The sequence below is a fragment of the Rana temporaria genome, chromosome 3 (genome assembly GCF_905171775.1).
Source record: "Rana temporaria chromosome 3, aRanTem1.1, whole genome shotgun sequence".
In the NCBI taxonomy this organism is placed as follows: domain Eukaryota; kingdom Metazoa; phylum Chordata; class Amphibia; order Anura; family Ranidae; genus Rana; species Rana temporaria.
The window spans coordinates 123,356,317-123,374,774 of record NC_053491.1 but is presented as its reverse complement, the minus strand read 5'-3'; positions in this window follow the sequence as shown (position 1 = coordinate 123,374,774).

Sequence of the window (18,458 nt, the reverse complement as noted above, 5' to 3'; positions counted from 1 at the left end):
TGTAGTCGCCACTGAATTCCTTAAGTGTAAGCGTCATTCAGCATTGGGTTTGAATGTTTCCATCAGTTTTCTTTCGGTGGGTGGCAGGCATCATTTATCATAATTGGTATGGATATGCATTACTGGATTATGTCACGATGGTAGATTTACATTGTGGGACTTAAAAAATAAATAAAAGGCTTACTAAAAACTGTGTAGATGTGTTTATTTACTGTTTATATGTGTATGTACCCCTTACTCATTTAAAAGGGGATATCTGGGGTCCCTCTTATAATTAAAGTGGGCTTTCAGATTTCAATAGGCCCCCTGCCGACCCCACAATCACTAGGCCAGGGTTGTGGGGAAGAGGCCCTTGTTCTCATGGACATGGGAACCAAGTGCTTTTTCAGGGAAGTCCCTGGAAGCACAAACAGCTGGCATCTCTGCTCAAGTGTATATAAATAATAAATAAAGGAAAGAGGGGGGGGAGCCACGCACCGAACGTCATTGCGTTTTACGTGACCCCGGATGCACGGGCGCACGTTTTTTATTTGTATCTGTTTGCTTGTTTTAGCCGGCAATTTTAAATTATATGTACCGCTGTGTATATGTTGCACAATTTTTAATAAATATTTGACGGTACTTCACATTCTGAGCCTATTTCTTCCCCTGGTTCTCCGGATGGACGTGGAGCCATTAATCACATTGGAGAGGATATTCTGCCTGTCAGCTGTGACCGAGTTTTCTCCATGACCTGAGTGGATCGACACGCTTTTTATGATCGTGGATCTGGTAAAAGTACACCCTTACTTACCTCTCGGTGGGAATATATGTTTCTTCTGACCAGAGACCAGAGGCTGTTCAATATTTGGATCATTTTATTACTCTGCAACTGTTTTTTGCCCATCTATTTGGACATTCATATGTTTTGGGGTTCTGCTGTTGATTTCCCCTCTCATTTTGGACTGCCTAACAATTGATTAGTATGCAATTCTAATGGACTAACAAAGTTTTCTAAGCGTTTGGTCCCAAATAGCAGATTGTTGTATTTACTCCGAAAGGTTTTTTCCATAACTGTTTGGGCATCATCCTTTTTTTTGCTATTTTTTGCACTAGCACTTTATTTATTTATTCATTTATGCATTTATTTATTTATATTATTTTCGCATTAAGTTGCGACTCCTAGCGCAACTCATCTTTTTTCTTTTTATAAATAATAAATCAATGTGCCGCGCTATATTCTGAAAACGAAGGGCCAGATCCACAAAGCAGATGCGCCGACTTAACTCGAGATACGCGGCGTAATTGAAATTTGCGTCGCGCGTATATTTGCGCCTGATCCTCAAAACAAGATACGCCTGAAATTCCGGTATTTCCGTCCTACCAAAAAGAATTACACCGGCGCTTCTTCGCGCGCAAAATACGCTAGACAAGCCGCTGTTTTGATAGGCAAAGATGCAAATGAGGGAGATAGGGCGATCCACAAAATTAAGTGTGTGCGCCATAGATTACGCTCTGTGCGCTTCTGTTAGTTTCCCGGCGGGAAGTTACACTTTATAAAAGCAGCCCTAATTTTACACCTGCCGTGTAAAGGTCTGCTAAAGCAACACCATTAAGGAAGAGCTGAGAACACACACTTGCTGGACTACAATCTGTCTGCCAACATGCCAGGGCCATCCATGATCATAACTGCACTAGTGACTTTACAGGCGCTAAGAAGGAGGAGGGAACAGAGGAGGAGGAGGGCACAGGAGAGGGTATACCGCAGACGCCTAGATGTGTTTGGCATGACTGCTTCTGAGGTGTATCGCAACTTCAGATTCAACCGTGAAGCCATCCTGGAATTAACCACAATCCTGCAGGATGACCTCACCAGCCCAACACAACGCTCACATGCAGTGCAGCCACTGATCAAGTTAATGGCAACACTGCATTTCCTTGCCACTGGCTCTTTTCAGCGCACAAGTGGACGTGTGGCTGGGATGGCACAATCCTCCATGAGCAGATGTGTGCACCACATCTGAGACACATGGCCAATCAATTAATCAAACCCTCCCAGGAGGTCCAGCGAATGGACACAATGACAGATTTTTTCCAAATTGCTGGATTCCCACGCACCATCTGGGCCATTGATTGCACACATGTGGCACTACAGCCCCCCCATGAGACAGAGCACATGTAACGGAATAGGAAGCACTGGCATTCAATCAATGTACAGGTGATAGTGGATGCCAAATACCTCATATGGCACGTCTGTGCCAAATTCCCAGGATCCAGCCATGACAGCTACATATTCCGTCACAGCAACATCTCCAGAGAATTGGAACAGAACGTGTATGGGGACAGCTGGCTGGTTGGTGAGTGACATGGGTGTCAGGTATGACTGTCCCCCCCATGATGCAGACATCACGAGGGGCACATGCATGACTAACATCCTCCTGTCTTTTCCCTTCCAGGTGACTCTGCATATGCACTGGGACCCCATCTTATGACTCCATACCGGAACCCCCAAACCCCAGGAGAGGAAAGATACAATGCTGCACACATACGCACCCGTGGAGTGGTGGAACGCACATTTGGCCTCCTGAAGTCACGTTTCCGATGCCTGGATAAGTCTGGGGGTACCCTGTTGTATTCCCCAGACTTTGTGTGCCAGATCATCGGGGCATGTTGCATTCTGCACAACTTCGCAGTGAGAAGGGGCCTGGAGATTGACATATGTGATGACCTGACCCCCGAACCAGACAATCCCCCCCCCCAACCAACTGTACCGGGTCTGCTGAGGGAACAGCAGCCAGGAGACGCCTCGCAGAAGGCATCTTTGCACAGTAAACACACACATTAATTATGTCACAATGAGAATGCATGCATGCACACCCACTGTGGTCCCTAGCACAGACACATCACATGCACATCTAATTGGATTAGATCCAAGTACCCCCCAATGGTACTTGGGAGCAGTAATGCCCCGCCACGGCTCCAATTATGTCACTTTGCATTCATACACCATTCAGGGACCTGGGATCACTTCTCCCTGGTCCTGGGGATCCCTACTCCACCAAAACTGAGGGTGACACCCTTATTTCATCAGGAATGTCACCCCCCACATTCACACTTCATTCACACACATTAAACAAATCATAAGTACAGTATACCAAACAAAATCATAAAAAGAAAAAACAAAAGTACCCTGCAAAATTAATGGCGGCGGCGATTGCTACGCCTGGGCCACCCACGGGCACGGGCACGGCCAACCAGAGGAGCCTCCTGGGGGGGGGGTGTGAGCAGGGGAAGGAGGATCTTCATGGGGGGGTGTGAGCAGGGGAAGGAGGATCTTCATGGGGGGGTGTGAGCAGGGGTAGGAGGATCATCCTGGGGGGGTGGGTGAGCACGGGAAGGAGGAGCCTCCCCTGGTGACTGTCCTCCTGCTGGCCTGCCCTCCAAGGCCACTGCTATCCTGGCCAGACAGTTTGTGAGGGCAGCCATATTGGCCTGGCCAGCCCGGGTATTGTCCTGGACAGCCAGGGTCAGGGCAGTCACCTCCTGGGCCACGCCTGTTGTGGCGGTCTGCAGGTCACACAAGCATGTGATGACCGCCAAGGAGTTTGTGGCCCCATCAGTGATTGCCTCCCTCATTGCACCCAGGCTGACCTCCATCTGGCTCAGAGTCTCTTTTATCTGAGCCAGATTGCGGGTCTGCCGGGCATTGTCCCTCTGCAGATTGCCCGGCAGACACTCGGCCACCCCCCTGGTCTCCTGGGTCGCCATCCTGCCTGCCGCTGAGGCTTGTGGCCTGGGAGGAGGGGAGAGAGAGACCCTTGTGGGTTGAGGCCTGTTGGGGGAGGAGTAGGAGGGGCTACCCCTGATGGTGGCCTGACTGCTGCCAGCCTCAGGGGTAGCCTCAGGGGTAAACAAATCAGAGGCCAAAAGGACTTCCCTGACAATCTGCATATCTTCTTCCTCAGCCTCCACCCCCTCATCCTCCTCCCCCTCCACCTCCTCATGAGGGGAGGTGTGGCCACTCCCCTCCCCTGGGGAATCCTGCCCTTCTTGGGACTCCTCAGCAGCCTCTTGCCCTGGGGATGGTGCAGCAGCCTGGCCTGATGGGCCAGCAACCTCCTGGCCTGATGGGCCTGCAATCTCCTGGCCATCTGTGGAGGACACAAAACAATCACAGGTTTGAGGATCCACACACTTGGCACATCTTCCCTTCCCCCACCCACACATGCTAATCACCAGATAGAAAAACACAAAAACGTACCTGTCCTCACAGGAACATCTGATTGATAGCCACGCAGGCCCACCACCTGCTGTGGGTGGAAACACCGGGCCACTGCCCATTCCTCCTCACTCAGCCTGATGGGGCAGGGTCCGCCTCCTCCAGTGCCCGTGGCATGGGCATTGATCTTGGCCATCTTGTCACGGACCAGGCTCTTAAGATCGTTGATCTTCTTTTGTATGCCAGCGGGGGTCCTCGTCTCCCCCCCCGCCGCATTGATCTGATCCGTTATTTTTTGGATGATCGCCTTCCTCTGGGCCGGGGAGGTGTTCCGGCTCTCAGGGCCATGTAAATAACGCCCATATTGGACGATGGCCGAGCAAGTATTTGCTTCTCAACCACAGAAAAATGTAACTTTCTGCGCTTGGGTGCCATCACAGCCACCACTCAGCACCAACAAAAAACAAACACAACAAACAAAAATACTCACATAACAAACAAAAAAACTCACAGAAGAAACACACACACACAAATCTAAACACACAAGCAGACAGCTACTACAAATTCAAAAACAAACATGCAAAAAACAAACAGAAAATACACTCAGAAAAAAAACAAACAGAAAATACACTTAGGAAAAAAAACACCAACTACACTCTACTACTCCTCCAAAACTTTTATCTCACACACAACTCACCAACACACACCAACAAACGACAGAGCAGAAGCAACTTGCTCTAGGAAAGGGGAACACAGGGATATACTTTTGCAAGGGAAGTGTGTTTGTCTGGGGCTATTTATATACAGGGCGATCCTCAAACTAAGTACACTTGGCCTTTTTCCTATCTCACTGATTGCGCCAAGCAAAGTTCTGCACATGCCCAGTGAGGAGCAGATTCGTGCGCGCATGCGCAGTACGGCCGGCCCTTTATTTGCATGGGGTCACGGCTCATTACAATGAAGCACGCCCACTTCCTTCCCACTTGCAATAACCCCGCCTTACGTCTCGGAATTTAAGTTACACTTGCGCAATTTTGGACGCAAATGCGCTGTGGATACGGCACTTACGACACAAATGAATCACGCCCCCTAATCGCCGATTTGAATTCCGCCGCCAGAGATACACTACGCCGCCGTAACTTACGGCGCAAATTCTTTGAGGATTCAAAGCAGCCAAAAGTAAGATACAGTGGCATAGCGTATCTCACATACGCTGCGCCGATCTATGTGGATCTGGCCCCTAGTGTTCAGGATCCTTTTCCTTGTGACACAATGCTATTTATCATCAAATATGTCACATAGTCATGAAATAAGTGAAAAATTACATGTAAAGTGTTCAAATCCCTATAAAATATAAAAATAATTGTTAATTATGACAGCATGTGCAATACAATTAATTAAATATGTGCAGTCCGTGAAGTGCACTAAAGTGATCAATATTGTCCATCAATATCCTTATAAAGTTCAGTTAAAGTAGATTCTTGTGAAAAAAGCTCAAAATTCCAGAGAGTGTCACCACTCCCCTGCTCCCCCCTAGAGTGGTTATCCTCACTTAAGGGTGTGTGACCACACAACTAAGTTTGGTCAGAAAGCTGTTTAACCAACCCTGAGTTCTGTGAAAACTAGATTCTGCAGGGTTCTGAGCCGTTCTAAGCATGTATACTTGGTGCATATACAAAGAGACAAGTTACATAGTGCTTTATCGTTTATAACACATTTATTTTAAAAAACTTCATACAGGGTACTCATAAATCCAAGGTGCCTATAGCACACCACACTATATACAGTAGATCTGTAAAAAAAATCCGTTCGTTTGCCCGAGGCTGCTCGTCCAACGAAGCTGCCACTGGCTACGCCGTCCAGTCCCCTCCCCAATGTGTGTCGACACAGGGATCACATGTCTTTCTCTGGGGGATTGTTTTGCTCAAGTGTCCTGTACGCTTTGAGCGTTCTCTCCTAGGTGCCTGCTAGGCCAGGCACCTATGTGCAACCAATGGCCTTCTTGCAGGGCATCTCTCACCCCAGCATCCAGAGCCTGGTCATTGAGAAGGTGAAATGTCAAAAATAAGGTAAAAATGTGCAACCTTTTATGTGCAAATAAAAGGGCCAAAACTAATTAACTTGGATCGTTCAGTGTAATATAACCAAAAACACACAGACAAAGTCCAATAAACGGTGGCTGAAAACACAGCTTGCTATAATCAGAGGTATATGTAAAACCAATCTTCATCCAGAATTTTCAGCAAAACAGACAGAAATGATGTATAGAGGGGCCGCTTACCGGATCTGATGGATCCCTGTCACAGAGATAATAAAGGCTCAGAAAGTATCGAAAAGACTCCAAAGCAGCCGATCGTTTTTCCTCTGATCCTATTATCATCCACCAAAAATGTCTGGAACAAGTGCACACGATCGTACCACAGACATGATTAATCCCGGCAGATGGAAATCACTCCCAGCACAGGACGTGTTAAATAGGGGTTTGGTAGGGGGAAGAAATTAAAAGCTTCATGGTGCAGATTATCAAACGTAAAAAATCTCTTTATTTTGAGATTCAGGGTTACTGACATCCAAAAAAAAATTCAAGTTTAAAACAGTTTAAAAAAACAAACTGTCTTCCAGCCGCGGCTCGAGACAGTCAGCTGGGGGCGTGGTGATGTCAGATTGTATTGCTCCGCACCCAGCCCCCAGCTGACTGGCTCGAGCCATGGCTGGAAGACAGCTTGTTTTTTTAAACTGTTTTAAACTTGAAAAGTTTTTTTTGGATGTCAGTAACCCTAAATCTCAAAATAAAGGGATTTTTTATGTTTGATATACTGCACCATGAAGCTTTAGATTTCTTCCCCCTACCATACCCCTATTTAACACATCCTGTGCTGGGGGTGATTTCCATCTGCCAGGAATAATCCTGTCTGTGGTACGATCGTGTGCACTTGATCCAGGCGTTTTTGGTGGAGAAGGATCAGATCAGAGGAAAAACTATCGGCTGCTGTGGAGTCCTTTGGAGACATGCTGAGCCTTTATGATCTCTGTGATAGGGATCCATCAGATCCAGTAAGTGGCCCCTCTATACATTATTTCTGTCTTGCTGAAAATTCTGGATGAAAATTGGTTTTACATACGGTATACCTCTGATTACAGCAAGCTGTGTTTTCAGCCACCGTTTATAGGACTTTGTCTGTGTGTTTTTGGTTATATTACATTGAACGATCCAAGTTAATTTGTTTTTGCACTTTTGGTTGCGCATTTGTACCCTATTTTTGACATTTCTCCTTTTGGCTGTATATTCCAGCTAAACCGTTAAATACAGCACAAGTCATATTGATAGATTGAATTTTTTATTTGTGTATTTATTTTGTGTTTTTAGGAGATTTCTCCCCTATTTTGCACTAATATTTTTTTCTAAGAGCATTTGCACTTTTTTGCACATTGTGGTACTGTTTTGTAAATCATTAGCCTGTTTGGCACAGTGGGCGTAGCGCGGATTATCCACGTTTACATTAAGAAGGTGATCTTGGCTGTCTTCTGTCTATTTAAGGTGCGTGATTTTTGCCTGGAAGTCACTGTATTAGAAGACTCTATATTTGTGTGAAAAATAACTAGATGTCTAATGTCAAGAAACAGTACACCTTATTTATTGGGGTAAACACATAAGTAACAGCCCCTATCTTCCCGGCATATCGCTTGTAGTTCTCAGACCCCTAATCTTTGTTTGTGCACTACAGCTCTAGTTAGGGGTGACCAGATGCGAAGTAATTCTTGGTGTGACAAATTAGGATTATGTTGAATTGGCAGGGGGCAAGGTGAACAGAGTTTGACACCAGGAAAGTCATTCTTGGAAAAATATACACACAGCAGCTTTGAGGTATAGGGACATGGAGAATATAAACGTCTGACCTGTCAGTAATGTGGAAAAGGGAAGAAGAGACTGACAGAGGGGGAGAAGCTGGAACCCACTGAAAATAAAACACCACACCCGCCACAACATTTGACACTGCCCTGAAATACACCCCCTGCATTTTCACTACCTTTCACCCCGCCAACCACCCCCACTCTCACAGCCTACCACTGCTCCTGCCCCCCTAGCTCTCCATATATCAACCTGCCAACCTTAAAGCCCCCCCTTCACACCTACAAGTACACAGACAACCTCCACACTGGGCTTGTGCCAAGAACCACACCAGCCATTCTACTCTAACCACATATGACTAAACTACCCATCATGCCTGACACTGCCCTGTAATGCTATCTGCTCTCTTACTATGTACTGTACCTGATATCTCTCTAACCAATCTCACTCTCAAGAATTATCATTTTGATGACTACCACCACAACAAACCCCATCTCTTTGCTCTCAGCATCTATTGCCATCACTGTGCCAGCGCCTTGTGTTGTCAGTAACTACAACTGTTCCAGCCCTACACTGACCCTTCACCACCTACCATGGCAGTTGCCACCCCCACCCCCTCCAATGTACTCTCCTTAACCATCACTACACCAACATTTACCCACCCCATGCTCACACACCTCCATCTCATGACCACCTCATCAACTAAATTTGGCTCCATGCTTATATGCCTCACTCCTCTGGACACATCAACAAGTGCTCACACACCTCACTACCAACAGTAACAACCACCCCCCACAAACACACACACACACATATCAACCCCAATGCACTTTACCACCAATATTGACTCCCCCAGCCCCTCCTTACCTGTAGATACCATCACATGTCATACCCCATGCACTCGTTAGAGCATACTGTCCCCTGACATACACTTTTCAGCCCTCTCCAGAACAAACTGCCCCCTGTCAGACTCCTCTTTTGCTCATGCACATGGGTTTATCCTGTCCCATGTAATGTCGTCTGCACTACTCCTTCACCGCCCACAACTGCACTTGGCACAAAATAATATACAATAATAAAAGAGAGTATTCAGCGCTGGAAAAATATAAATAAAATTAAAGAATGCTAGCCAGCACTAAAAATAAATTCAAACAAACTGCCCAAGTATGCATATATAGTGAAACAGTGCAGCGCAAAAAAATGTACAATGTAAAATAAAAATAAATAAACATATGAAATCAAAAGTCCATAAGTGATCGTATGGAAAGGAATAAAATCAAAAGTCCATAAGTGATTGTGTGGAAGAGAAATCCAGATGAATTTCATTAAACAGTGCGGATTCAAAACAAGTGACCAAAGAAAGATCCTCCGCCAAGAAGAACAGATGGCCTCTCACCTCAATCATTCAACCCTCAAAGAGTCATAAAGCATGGTATACAATCACGGCTCCTGATTCTGACAGTCAGCAGGTCAATAAACAACTCTGGATGGCAGCAGTGGGCTCAGAAAGATATCAGCAATTGTGGACATATAAAAGAAAGAGGAGAGATCTAATGCTCTCAGTAGCAAAAAGGGGGTGTTTATTAAAAACAAATTAAATCCACTCACATGGCAAAGCACTCAGAACCGAGTGCAGGTTCACAGGCAGATAACGCTGACAAGCGTTACAGCATGTAGGTGAAACGGTGATCGCGGGTAACGTCAACACGTAGCCCCTCCCCCTCGTACGTTACGTCCCATGGGCGGGACTTCCTCAGCGTAGGGTATGGAGAGAGTGAAGGCGTCCCGCTGAAACGAGCATATATAACACGCTAAGGCATTGTTCTAGCAACTGCCATAAACAAATCAATCAAGCAAAAAACAAAGCAGCCTGATACAGCCCGCATCATATACTCAGGTTGCTAGAGAGCAAAGGCCACAAAAACGACCCTGGCTCAATAGCAACTCAATAAATCAAGGAAACAAATGCCAATCAATCTGGCCACTGACCGGACGAAAAAAAAATCCTTGAATTTTTTTTTTAAATGTTATTATTATTAAATAAAATAAAAACATGTAAAATAAAAAAACGGAAACAAAGGTAGGGGAGATAAAAAATGATCTCCATGACACACAAAGTTGCATATATCATGCAAAATGTGTGATTCTTTAATTTTATTTATATTTTTCCAGCGCTGAATACTCTTTTATTATTGTATCTATTTAATTTATTTATATTTAGCTGCAGGAATGGATGTTTTTACATATCTTGAGAACCGGGAGCACCTCCCCTACCCACTCATAATTATTATGCTCCTTTACAAAATTATTGGGATGATCCCCCTCCCAATAACCAGCATTTTTTAGGACAGGGGAGGACCCCATGGAGGGGCCCGCCCACGCATTTATCCGCATGAACAAACGATTGGAGAGAACCTTCTCTCCCCCCAGCTCCGATTCCCAAAGGGCAACCCAGTTTAAAAAGAAAAAATCCAGAGGAATCAGGGGGGGCGACAAGTCCAAAAGGCAAAGGCTGTGATAGGCACAGGTATTTTTAATCTAAGTGGTGTCCCTCTATCTGATAATGAGACACGTGTGCTGGATAAAGGCCTAAAGTTTGCCCCTATTCATAATCTCAATAAATTTCAGACATATGTCCATGTTCAGAAGTATGTTCGGGGTTTGAATATGAAGAAGTACTTTCTTTCAAATCCTATTCAAAGAAACTTTTCCACATCCACTTCCAAACATCCTAATCTTAGAAATAAATCTGTTTTCAATCCTCAATATAATGATACCAGACATTTGGACATTTTCAAAAATATGGTATGCAATGACCTTGAGGGTCTAGCTTTTAAAAAAGTCAGGGATTCTCAACACATTCGACGTGGGATTCTGTCATTGGAAAAACATAATGACATAGTTATCCGCCCAGAGGATAAGGGTGGCGGTTTAGTGGTCCTCAGTAAGGACTATTACCAAGATAGAGATGGATATACTTCTGAGTGACCACAACACCTACCCTCTATTACCTGGCGATCCCATGGTTAAATTCAAAAATGAATTACATTCCCTGATAGAAGATGATAAAGGCAGGGGGTCCTTAATGCTAAGGAGGCGGCTTATCTGGACCCCTTTCACTGCCGTACCCCTGGTATATACTTCTTACCGAAGTTGCATAAAGATGCAGAACGGCCACCTGGTTGTCCGATCGTAAATGGTATAGATTCAGTCACTTCACGCCTGGGCCAATATCTGGATTTTTTTCTGCAACCTTTGGTGTGCAAATTGCCAGCATACCTTCGCAACACCAAGCAGATCATCCAGATACTGGACTCCATTTCCTGTATACCAAATACCATTTTGGTTACAGCAGATGTAGGGTCTCTATACACGATCATTGGGCATGAAGCGGCACTTGCTTCAGTCCTTTGGGCGCTAGAAGCCACTGATCTCAGTGACGACCATGTACAATTTTTATTGGAGAGCCTCAGATTCTGCCTTTTAAAAAATTACTTCTGGTTTGATAGATATTTTTATTTGCAACGATGTGGTGTTGCCATGGGGGCCCGTTTTGCTCCCAGTGTGGCCAATTTGTTTATGGCCCACTGGGAGCAGGATGTGGTTTTCCATGATAGGCCGCCCCAGCTCCTTTGCTATAGGAGATACATCGATGACTTGATAATGATTTGGGAGGGCGATATGTCCACTCTCCAGGTGTTTATGAGTAGACTCAATAACAACAATAGGAATATTATCCTTACCTGGACAGTTTCCCATGAGCAAGTCACGTTTTTGGATTTAGAAATTTTAAAAAAAGAATCTACATTGCATACCAGAAATCATTTTAAAGTAACTGATCGGAATGGATATATTCCTCTTACCAGTTGCCATCACAAGTTATGGTTGTGTAACATCCCTAGAGGATAATTTGTCAGACTCCGCAGAAATTGCACACTTGAGTCGGACTTCTTGTTACAGTCGCAAGAGTTGGCGACTAGGTTCACTTCCAAGGGATATTCTCAACCCTCCATTATACAGGAGATCGAGAAGGTTAGGGCCATTGAAAGTAAAACCATTATAGCTGATAAACCCCAGGCTTCGGATGAGGAAATGGGTAGCAACTATAAAATGGTGTTGGATTATAATATCCAACATAAGAAATTTGAGAGAATTGTGGCCAAATATTGGCCAATTCTAAAGGGTGATAGAGTCTTAGGCCCGGCCCTGCCTGACCGTCCTCAGTTCATCTATAGGAAGGCCCCTTCTCTTAGGGATTGTCTAGTCCCTGGAGTGGTGGACCCACCTACCTTAGCTCAACCAAAACTTTTCAATTTTTTGTCTGGCTTTTATGCTTGCGGTCGCTGTTCGACTTGCAAGCATGCTAAAGCTAATGTTAAAAAGCGGAAATCTTTCTGTTCCACTGTTACACAGACTGAATATTCCATTAAACAGTTGATTACATGTACCACAGTGGGTGTGGTTTACATGTTAGAATGTGGATGTGGCCTCCAATATGTGGGGCGCACTTCTTGTGTGCTTCACATAAGGGTAGGTGAACATATTAGTAACATTAAGAGAGGTATTAAAACTCAGTGTCCCAAACATTTCAGGACTCATCACCAACGAGACCCAAAAAGCCTGAAATTTTGGGGGATAGAAAAAGTTGCGAAGCACTGGCGAGGTGGACATTATATTCGCCAATTGAGTCGCCGTGAATCCTATTGGATTTATGAGACCAAGGTCACCTCCCCAGCAGGATTAAATGTTGAGTTTGATTTGAATTGTTTTATTTCGAATAGGTAATTTTATTATTCTATTATGTTTGTCTATTAATAGGTTCATATTACTGAAGTTGTTTTATTTCCAATTTTGTATTATGAAAGGGTGATCACGGTTGACGTCTTTTTTTTTTCATATATATTTTTGGTATATGTAGCAATTTTTGATATTAGTTATTCAAACCGTCTTTTACGAAGGGGTTGATGACACATTTTGCATGATATATGCAACTTTGTGTGTCATGGAGATTATTTTTTTTTTTTTCACATCAAAGTTTATTAGGAAAAGGAAATAAATGTACAAATACAGATGGAAGTTACAATCCGATAATATTTGAAAAGCAATCAAACATTAATAAAATGCATAGTTGTATAGCATGTAACAATATAAAGATATAAAGCATATATCACTGTAAGGGGGGTATGCTTAACTGGGGCATTACCGGTGTAAGGCCAGGTTCCTGGGACCGGTCAAAGAAGGAGCTTCCCCTTCGCAAGAACTAAAGAATCTTCCATGTGGCAATGATAAAAAATAAGATTAGTGGGAAGAAAGATAATAGGGGGGGGGGATAGGGTGGAGGGGGGGGGGGGGAGGGGGGGATGAAAGTGGAGCATGAGGGGTGGTGAAGTATTATTCGTTCGTTAGTTAGGACCCCATTGCATGTTGGGGAGTGCAACTGACCGCAATTCGGGCAGTTATGCATCTTTAAAGGTCATCGGGGTCACATTAATGGGTGGTTCATTAAGCATTGAGGAAAGGCATACAGATAACCAGGTATGGGTTTAGATAAAAGCAAGTAACATTACACGTGTATAGTGTATAGTGGGACCTACAATCCTGTCGATCATTTTTACTTCTGTAACAGGAGGTCGTAATCTTGTGAAAACCTAAAGGCGAACCAGGGAGACCAAGTTTTGTGATATCTCTCCACACACTCGGTGGATTGGGCTGTGGTGTCTTCCATTTCGCAGACGTCTGCAACTTTGCGTAGCCAGTCAGACACCGTTGGGACTTTTGTGGACTTCCAGTGCAATGGAACCAGTGATTTGGCTGCATTAAGTAGGTGTCTGGATAGGGATTTTTTATAAGCTCCAAGGGAGAAATGGGAGACGTGTAACAGACAGCACGCCGCATCCAGGGAAAGTGTGGTCTCCGTGATCCGCCTCACCACCTCCCTGACCTCCGACCAATAAGGTGCTATCATGTCACACTGCCACCATATGTGCAATAAAGTTCCCTTCTCTCTATGGCACCTCCAACACTCATCCGGAGCCTGTGGGAACCATCTATTGACCCTCTCCGGTGTGGCATACCACTGTGTTAAGAGCTTGTATGCCGTCTCCTGTAATCTAGTGCTGATAGAGCATTTGTGAGACAGGATACAAGCTCTGGTCCACTGTGCCTCCGTGATCTGAATGCCCAAGGTGCCCGACCACTTCTCCCTATATTTGTTCGAGTCGGAATCTGACACCTCCTGTAGCCATGAATAGGCCACAGAAGTTGATCTGTAGACCTGTTCCCCCCTGTCGCATACCTTTTCAAGTTCGGTAAGGTCTCTGTTTAGGTGAGTTTCGTGAGCGTGGTTGGTTACAAAGCTACGTATTTGAAGGTATGACCACCAGGGCAGTAGGGGCAGATTATTGTCCGTCCTAAATTGCGTCATGTCTTTCATTGCTTGGTTGTTGAAGCAGTGCCGTGCGAGCAGAGGGGCTTTGGCAGCGTTGGGACCTAAAAAACCCCTCTCCAATCCCGGTAAAAATCCAGGGTTATTCGTCAAGGGGGTGAGTGGACTCAGGGGGGATGAGAGTCTAGCATGTTTAGTCAACTGATGAAAAATATTGAGTGTGGTACTGACCAGGGGATGAGCCTGAACTGACTGAGGGTAGGAGGTCTTGGGTATCCATGGTGAGTACTTTAGGGGAATAGATATGAGGAAGGACTCTATCCCCACCCAGTCCTTGTTGTTGGAGTGGCAGTGCCAATCAATAATCCTGCCAATATGGGAGGCGTGGTAGTAAGCCTTAAAGTCAGGGATACCCAGTCCCCCCTGTGCCTTGGGTTTAGTCAATAGATTCGATTTTATGCGAGGGGGTTTGTGCGCCCAGATGAATTTCATCTGAATGGAGTGTAAGTTTTTGAAGAAGCTGGTGGGGATCTTGACCGGCAGTGCCCTGATAAGATAGAGGACCCTGGGGAGGATCGTCATCTTACAGACGGCAGCCCTACCAAACCACGAGAAATTGCCTGTGTGCCATGTCTTCAGGTCCCGCTCAATGTTTTTGAAGAGAGGGGGAAAATTCCGTTCGAAAATCGACTGGAGCTTAGGGGTCAACCAGATACCAAGGTATTTTATGGCAGAGGATTGCCACGTGAAGGGGTTATTGCTTTGGGCGTGGTTCAAAACAGCATCTGGTAATGTGATGTTCAGTGCCTCGGACTTGGAGTAATTGATTTTAAGGTTTGCTAATTGGCCGTACAGCGAAAATTCCTTCAGGAGGGACGGTAGGGTGGTATGCGGGGCCGACAAAAAGAATAGAAGATCGTCGGCGTAGGCCGCGACCTTAAATTCCCTCCCCTCGATTTGGAATCCCTTGATGTCTGTGTTTGCCAGAACCCGTCTGATAAAGGGTTCCAGTGAGAGTATGAAAAGTAGAGGTGACAGAGGACACCCCTGCCTGGTTCCGTTTTTGATGTTAACCTTGTCAGATAGTGATCCGTTGATTTTAAGTTTAGCCGAGGGGTTCCTATATAACGCTGAGATCCATGCCATCATATGCGGGCCTAGGCCCACGTGACGGCATGTCCCCAGCATAAAGTCCCAATCTACTCGATCGAAGGCCTTCTCCGCATCCGTCGATAGGAGAAAGCCTTCGATCTTTCGAACCCGGGCCGCATAGATAAGGTTGAGAGACTTGGTTACATTATCCCTGGCCTCCCTACCAGGCATGAAGCCCGCCTGGCATGGGCCTATCAATTTGTGTAGCAAGGGTCTCATCCTGTTGGCAACTATCTTCGCCACCAGCTTGACATCCAAATTTAATAGGGATATCGGCCTATAGCTTGTGCAGTGGAGTGGATCTTTCCCCGGTTTGGGCAACACCGTAATGTAGGCAGACAGAAAGTCAGGGGGTATTTCCCTATGAGTGGATAGTGAGTTTAGGGCGTCTTTGAGGGGGATAAGGAGTATGTCTAGAAATGTCTTATAATATATAGCGCTAAACCCGTCAGGTCCAGGGCTTTTGCCCGCCTTCAGGTCTTTGATTGCGGCCTTCAACTCAGAGGCTTCTATTTCTTTCTCTAAGAGGGCGACATCCTCTAAGGAAAGTGAGGGTAGGGCGGATGCTGTCAGATAGTCCTTAATTGCCTGCGTTCTATTCTCTTTGGGCCCAGATGTTGTATGGTGCATTGGCAGGTTATACAGTTTGGTGTAGAATTCTTGGAAATGTTGCGCAATCTTGTTTGTTTCCCTGTCAATTCTACCACTTTTGTTTTGAATGCCCGCTATGGTGCAACGCGAAATTGGTCCCTTTAAGGCCCTTGCCAGCAGGTTACCAGGCTTATCTCCATGCTCATAGTATAGCTTCCTCCGGAAGAAAAGGAATCTCTTGGTCTTAGCGTCAATGATCTGTCTCAGGGCTTTTCTTAACTCTAAAAGTGAAGTCGCTGATTGGATAGACAAGGATTGTTTGTGCTGGGTTTCTAGAAGACGGATCTGATTGATCAGCTTCAGGATTTCCCCTTCTCTCTCCTTCTTTTTCTTTGAGCCCATCCTGATCAATTCCCCCCTGATTGTACACTTATGGGCCTCCCATACCATCAAGGGGTCTGAACCTGGGGTGACATTATGTTTGAAGTACTCAAGGAGAGCTGAGTTCAGCCCAGGAAGTGAGGTCGGGTCCGTCAGTAGAGAGGCATTCAGCCTCCACATTGAGGTCTTGGTCTGAGGTGTTGCCTGGTTCAAAGTGAGGGAGATCGGGGCGTGGTCAGAAAGACTCTGCGTCCCTATATGGGCTTCCGTCACTGCCTGTAGGTCTTGTTGTGAAATGAATAAATAATCGATCCTGGAGTATCGATTATGTGGATTCGAGTAAAAAGTGAAATCTTTGTCATCTGGGTGGAGAAAGCGCCATGTGTCTACTAGATTGAGAGAGTGTAATAGTGCCTTAATCCTTTTTAAGATCTTGTATCTGATACATGTCTTGCCTGCAGAGGTGTCTGTCAGGGGGTCCAGGGGGACGTTAAAATCTCCACCTAGGATTAAAAGTCCAGAGCTGAAAGCCCTCAGCTCTCCCACTAGCCTCCGACAGAAGGTCAGGTGTGATGTGTTGGGAAAATATGCGTTGGCTAGCGTGACCGGTGTTCCACCATACTTCCCTTTAATGAGGATGAACCTACCCCCCGGATCCACTAGTTTGTCAGTTAGTTCGAAGGAGGCAGTCCTACTGACCAGTATGGTCGTCCCTTTAGTCTTAGAGACATCATTGGTGGCGTGGTGGGCCTCTATGAAATATGAGTCAGTGAGTTTCGGAATCTGTCCCGTCTTAATATGTGTTTCCTGTAAGAAAACGAAATCGGGTCTGCTTTTTCTGAGTTCCCTCAGCAATGCCGAGCGTCTCTCTGGGATGTTCAGACCTCTAACATTGTGAGATATCACTGAAGGATTGCGTCCCAGACCGGAGTAAGCCATATTTAAGTTGCAGAGAGGAGGGGGGGACTCCCTCGCCACAGGGAGGGTCCCAGGCGACCTGTCTGCAAACCAAATACTACGTTCACCACTGGCTCCTAGGGGGGGGGGTGTGGTGGTAAGGAGAGGGAGGTAAAGGATCAATAGATCCCAAGTGGGGCAGTGAGAAGAGGGGGTAGGGAGAAAGCAACAGGATGTTGAATAGGAAAAGAAGGTGTGAGGATAACTTCTCCCAGACGTTTATAACGTCCCGGGAGACTCTAATTAGTGTACTGAGCTAAGCCTAGAAGCCCGCTCGCGTACCCTATGGGGGGAACACGGAAAGCGCGCCGAAACAAACGGCTAACGTAACTCAGTCCCGTATATGGTATCAATACGGGAGGCGGAGTTAGGTATATGAATTCAGAGTGGTCGGGCAACGGCCCTATCTAAAGGCTAATTGTAGGCTGAAGAGTCTACTCTGCAACGGAAAAAACAATTTTGGTAGTGATCGCAGGGTCAATACACACGTAGTTATATGTAAGCAAGGTCACAAAAGGGGGAGCGATCGAGTGGTCAGGCCACCCGTCCAAGGTATCCCGGACCCGTCCATCGCTCCTCGTACGCATCCTAAAATGATTGTATATACTGGCATCTTATCAACTTGAAACCATAAGTAGAAACAACTAATTATAAACTGATGAACTATTGATTAATGGTAAGTCATCCTTCTAACAGACTGCACAAACCCCAAAAGCTACTGACAGCCCGGCCTAAAACTGCGCCCCACAGTAGTTACATGTAAAGCAAAGGTGCTTGACCGAGAACCCATCAGCCAGCCCTGCAAGGACATAGGCCCGTCAACCTCATCTCTCCCAATAAGCCCATAGTCAGTGAGCTGAGTATCACATATAGTTAAGAAGTTGGTGCGTGACACAACAGCTGAGTGCAGGACAAACTTACGTAATGATTCAGCCGGTCTTAAG